Raw genomic sequence first — 6,614 nt, forward strand, 5'->3', positions numbered from 1 at the left:
AATAGGTAAAATAATATTTAATAATAGATTTTATTTAATCCAATATATTCAAATATTATCATTACATGTAGTCATATTAAAAATTGAGATATTTTATCCTTTTTATTGTATTAACTCATTGAAATTTGTTCTGAATTTTACATTTGCAGCACAACTCGATTTATTTGCCAAATTTTCAGTAGAAACATTTGATCGGTATTGAGATTTCATAAAATCTACTCTAGAAAAAGTAAATTTATATATGCAAGTTTTTCCCAACATAATTAATTTTCCTATTACTGAATTTGTTTTCAAACTTAAATTTATGTAAATTAAAATGAAATGAAATTAAAAATCAAATTCCTCAGTTGTGCTAGCCACATTTCATGTGTGGCTAGAAGTTACCTTATTAGGCTACCTTATCTCTTCTTTTGGAATATACTACTTTACGGGGAATAGGCCTGAACACACCCATACTTAACAAGTTCAAATCTAATTATTAATCATGTTAAAAGAATGCAGCTGTGGATCCTTACTTACTTTTTTTGGCCACTGTTTAATACCGAATCACGTGAGATGAGTCTTCTCAGCAAATTCCTCCAACAAAAAGAGAATATCCCACACTGAAAATGAGGTATTGCTCCCAGCAATAAATTTCAGGCACAATTTCACTTCCTTTCAGGGGGTTTAGGAATAATTTTGTCACTAAATAATTTCTAATAGTAAAGGCTGAGGGAGTGAACAGTGTAAAATAGAAGCATTTTGCTATTTATAGTAGATTTGTGACTGCCCAGGCAACAGAACTTCCTCACATATTTAAAAAGTCTTGCATGACCCAAAGGAGTGGAACTAATGAACTGTCCAAAGCTCAGCTGTGCTTTTCAGTTTGTCCATACAAATTGGACAAGCCCTTTACTGTCTGAGGCAATTCCTTTGGTGGTGCTAGTGACTGCGATGTTTTAAATGCATCACCAACTGGACTTGAATCCTTGCACGGTGGTTATGCGAAGTTGTGTTCCGATGACTAGCAATGGATCAGCTAAAACAGAACGTGCGCATGAGCATGATTGACGATGTTAACTATTTGGAAAAAGTATATTTTCACAAATGCTCCTTTTTGAATTCTTCTGAATAAATATATTTTCCCCAAACCATCATCCTCACTTACTAACAAAAATAAAAAGCAAAACTAAGATGTGTTATGTTATGACATAAGAGTGTACATGAACCACTCATTTCAGGATGTCAGTCAGCAAACTTCATTTGTTGCCAAAGGGGTGGGGGATGGGAAAAATAAAAAAAATTAAATTAAAATAACTTTTTAAAAACTTTTAAAAGAAAACCTGGTCATGGCTCCACATTCAGCATGTTTTGGTCAATTTCCACTTTTAGGTTTGTGACTCTAGGATGCAAAAGTAGCGGGGAAAAGCTTTACGTGTACTGAGTGCCAAGCACTTCAGCAGTTAGGCCACATCTATATAAATGACACCAAGCCTAGTCAGGGAGATTACATTTATAGGCAGAAGATCAACAACATGAGACAGCATGTACTTAGATTCCCAGTGAGTGATTCAAACAACTGCTATAGGAACAGAGCAATGGTTCTGGAGGTCTACTAGAGATCCCCTGTGATTCTCAAAGCCTCCTGGAAGTCCTCAAGACCCTCTCAAGGGTTCTGTGAGGTTAAAACTATTTTCATGATCATTTTAAAATGTCATTTATCTCCTTCACTGTGTCTCTGTTTTCAGTGATCATGCTTAGAACTGTGTGGTTGCCTCAGCACAGATCAAGGCTGGCAGCCCACTGTAGTCACTGTATTTTTTTTTAAAGATTTTGTTTAATTAGAGAGAGGAGAAGGTGAATGAGAGGGAGAAAAACATCAATGTGCAAAAGAAATCTCACATACCCCCTCTAGTGACCTGGCCCACAACCCAGGCATGTACCCTGACAGGAATCAATCCGGCAACCCCTTTCTTTGCAGCCTGGTGTTCAATCCACTGATCCACAGCAGCCAGTGAAGTCAATGTGTTCTTAACCACCACACACTTACACTAAGAAGAAGAAGAAGGAGGAGGGGGAGGAGCGAGAGGATAGAAGAGGAGGAAACAGGGGTGGGAGGAGGAGAGAAGAGGAAGGGGGAGGAGGAGAAGAAGAGGAAAAAGAAGAAAAAAGTCACTTTCACTTATGAATAGCCTTGATATTTTTTTTTTTTTTTTTGCCCTGGGTGGTGTGGCTCAGTGGATTGAGCACCAGGCTGTGAAGCAAAGGGTCGCTGGTTTGCTTCCCCTCCAGGGCACATGCCTGGGTTGCAGGCCAGGTCCCCAGTGGGGGGCATGTGAGAGGCAACCACACATTGATGTTTCTCTCCCTCTCTTTCTCCCTCCATTCCCCTCTTTCTAAAAATAAATAAATAAAACCTTCTTTTAAAAAAAGAATATCTTTGACATTCTTTTTAATAGTTTGTGGGATGAAATAGGATGTATAAATTGTTTCTGCTACTTACAATGGCTGGTTTGAGAGAAAGCACAGGTGCAACTGAGTTTCAAGTGGAACTAGCCACTTTCTTCAGACAGTAGCATTTTTATTTAAAAGAACACCTGACAGACAAACTATGGTTATTCAGACTTAAGTAGCTGGCAAATATTTTCTCAGAAATAAACAAAGTGAGGCTGCCACTTCAAGGAAAACAATCAACGGTATTTTTTGCCAATAATAAAATTTAAACTTTCAAGCAAAAATTAGCATTTTGGAAAAATTGTATCCTAATATGTAAAATTTTTCCAGAGGAAATCAATGATAAAATGAATGAATATGATATTTTGATATTTTATAATGAAATCACTCAACATTTAGAAGATCTGTGTAATTCAGTGAACCAATAGTTTCCAAATGACCAGTGAATAACATTACAAATCACTCATGGGTAGAAGTCCATCGTTTAGACCAATGGGTTTTAATGTAACAGTATATTTATATGGATTTAGTTCCACATTGCAGCTTATTTTTTAAAAATTACCACTTGAAGAATTTTTGAGGAGTATCAAAGAATATTCATAATTACCTGGAAAAGCTATTAAAATACTTCTCACCTTTTCAACTATATATCTCTTTGCAATCAGATTTTCTTAATATACTGCAGGCTATACAACGTAACAAAATAGGTGGAATGCAGAAGCAAATGTGAGACTCCAACTACTTAGAGCCAGCTAGATATTAAGTCCAAATAGGCATTAAATAGATTTACAAAATGTAAAACATTTTCCTCAATTTATTTTGTTTTGGAAAACATCACTTATGTTAATATCACATTATGTTAATGTCACTTATGTTAATATGTAATGAACATATCATTATAAATTAAGTAACAGATGAATACTTTAAACATCTCTCCAATTATTATTGCCAATACAATGAGTATCAATAAATGAAATTCACATAAATCTACATATAAAAAGTTTTTAGGGTCCTGAGACCAAAATATTTGAGAATTGCTAGACTAGAGAAAACGGAGCACTCAGAAGTTTGGGAAACTCCCCTGGGACCAACTATTGTATAACCTCCAAACGTACCTTTTCCCCTTCAGTCCTGTAAGGTTCCAAATGCACTGTGCTAATTACTTAAATATTAGCAATTTATTCTCAGTGCTCTTCCTGTAACAACGTATTGTAATTTTGGAAATGCAACATATATTCCCCCAGATGCAGCAAAACTCACATAATCAGGGATCTATTAAGTGGCAGAATTAATAACTACACATAGAACAATTAACTGGATTATATGAGCTTTGATGATGTATCAGTGGTTCCTTTTCATGTCCAAAGTCCTCTTTTTAACATTTATTATCATTTACAACCCTCCATGGACTTTATAGATATAGCCTAGCAAACAAACAACATTGATTAAGTAACAGTTCATTCATTTTCCTATTTTAGATTAACCATACAGTTCCACATCCATGTAATGCCAGGCAAAACAAAAATAATGCAATTTTAATTCCTTGCAGGGGTGTACAACCTTTTGGCATCTCTGGGCCACATTGGAAGAAGAAGAGTAGTTTTGGGCTACACATTAAATACACTGAAACACGTAATCACAAAAAAATCTCATAATGTTTAAAGTAAATTTACAGTTTTGTATTGGGTCTCACTCACAGCCATCCTGAGCTGCATGCAGCTCACAGGCTGCAGGTTGGATAGCCCTGAATCATGCAATTTCTATATACAATTTTAAAATAGGTTGTAGAATTCTCTCTATCCATTATTAACTTCATAAATCATTTGGGATACAGAAACTCGAAGTTGAAATAATTTGTGCATATAAGGTGTCTTTTTTTATTTAGTTTCTGGGCTTAAAAAGGTTTTTTAAAAAAATTATCAATAGTTGTTATGGAATATTATATTATTTTCAGGTATACACTATAGTGCTGTAACATTTACATACCTTACAATGTCTCAAATGTGATAGCAGTGGGTTTGACCATTTGTGCTTAGCCACCAGACATCTCAGAGTCCAGGGTTTGTGTTCCTTACAGGAATACATTGTAGTTTTAAGGTTTGAAGTAAGATAGTATGTAAATACCTGGGCTCCAGAATGAAAAGTGGTTATTTCCTGTTAATAGCTGTGTAAACTTAAGCAAGTAGCTTAAGCTCTTTGAACCTCAGATTCCTTATACGTGAAATGGAGCCGATGACATCTGCCTTGTATATCCGCTGTATGGCACCCAAAATGATGGCTCTCATTATTAAGCAAATAAACCCAGTTGTGCCACAACACAATATGTTGTTTTAAAGGTTAAAACCCACTGATGTTTTATGTTATTGCCCATTGGTGTTTCTATGAAAAGAAACCTCTTGTGGTTGGTCCCTGGTGTGATTTTTGCCACCTTTAGACTTTGAAACAGACATATCTCCTTGCTCGGTGTGCAACTACTTAATACACTTACGCAGATTTGAAGGTAAAGAGCACTGGTCCTTGGAACACTTAAAATTGCCAAAGTCTATCTTTAGGCACAAAGAACTGTGTTCTCAGAACCCACAGGGAGCCAGTCCCCTAGTTCAGCAGCTGTAGGACTGACTATCCACAGAAGCAGTGGGTCCCTGGTTTCTCTTAGGATCATGAACCCAATTTGGAAATCCACCACCTGGATTTATTCACTTTCCCCCACTTGGACCACAAGTCAGTTCTTTCCTTCTCTTCTTGATTCCTCCTCATCCCTCTCAAATACAAATTTAATATATTCCCACAAATTTTAGAGTTCTTTACTTAGCATTCATCATTATATTGGGACAATCCTATATTCTTACATCATGATATGGACTTTTCATATAGTGACATTTCTGTCAAGCGTGCTATTAAAATTCTTTCCATCCTTAGCAGTTGTGGCTGAATTTCTAGAATCTATTATGGTGTTTGAAAAAAAAATTAAGTAGCTATTTAATTGTAACAAAATTAAAAGTTTAGTGTCGTATTATAATAGATTATATCAATAAGAGCTTGTAATTCTTCCCTACCTTCCAAAAGCATTTCAGGAATTAATCAGGGTTTTCAATTGGGTATGAGATTTATAGAGTAAGGGCACAGCTTTGCTACTATTATGTACAATACTTTTTCATGAAAAAGTATTCTATCACTTTTTAAAGCTATTTAGAGGAGACTGTACTAGCCAGTCTCTAAATTTTTACATTTTTCTTTTCTCCAAAAAGTATATATATTCACAAATGTATTTTTAATTAGGGGGTGGGGGGAGTGCCCAGTGCTGAGGAAATACAAGCTTTGGAGAATCTACATAATACCTCTGGCAGTTCTGAAAAACTGAGTGCTGGGGCTACCATGTGAGGTAGGTTTTCAGTAAAAGCCGGCCGCGAGCAAATATCTAGTTTGAACCAACCCGAGCTTCCATAGCTCCGCGCGGAACCCGCCGCGCTGTAAACAGACGTCTTCCCGTGTTGCAGACACACACCCTGGCCGAACTGGCCAAGTCCTCCCAGCTGCCCTTCTTCTGTGCCTTGGAATCTTGACCGCAGTAATCTGAGGACTCGAAGGATCAGCAGTAGTTCCCAACTTCTAATGAGAGACGCTATTTTAAAATTAAAAATTTAGCAGACACCACCCACCACCGTCATTATTTCAGATAGATTGTGGTACTCGTATTTTTAATTCTTTATTGATCGTGAAAACTTAAAAACCAATCAAAGGCGTCAACAGATTCTGTAATGCTTTCGAATATCGGCATATTAATCATAGTAGTTGCATACATCTGAATTTTTTTAATGCTGTACTCTCACCAAGTTTACAGGCATTGCTTGGTGTACAGATAGCTTTCCCCACCCCATGGGCAGGTAAGCCCACAGGCGCCCAGGGTCCGAGGCCCGATGCACCGAGCTGCTGCGGTGAACGAAGAAACGAAGAAACGATAGCTCCGAAGAAACGAAGAAACGACAGCTCCGCCTGGTACCCCAAGCATTCAGTAGAGCCGGATTCCCAGGGACAGGTCGCTCTTCCAGCACGTCTCCCGGGCATCGTAGGGCATCTGCTGCCCCCTATCGGTGGTGGGGCGAACAATAACCCGAGCCCGTTTGTAATCAACTGGAAGGGGCCTCTTGAATAAATACATGTATAAGTATACTCCACGACTG

Source organism: Phyllostomus discolor, chromosome 2 (assembly GCF_004126475.2).
Source record: "Phyllostomus discolor isolate MPI-MPIP mPhyDis1 chromosome 2, mPhyDis1.pri.v3, whole genome shotgun sequence".
In the NCBI taxonomy this organism is placed as follows: Eukaryota; Metazoa; Chordata; class Mammalia; order Chiroptera; family Phyllostomidae; genus Phyllostomus; species Phyllostomus discolor.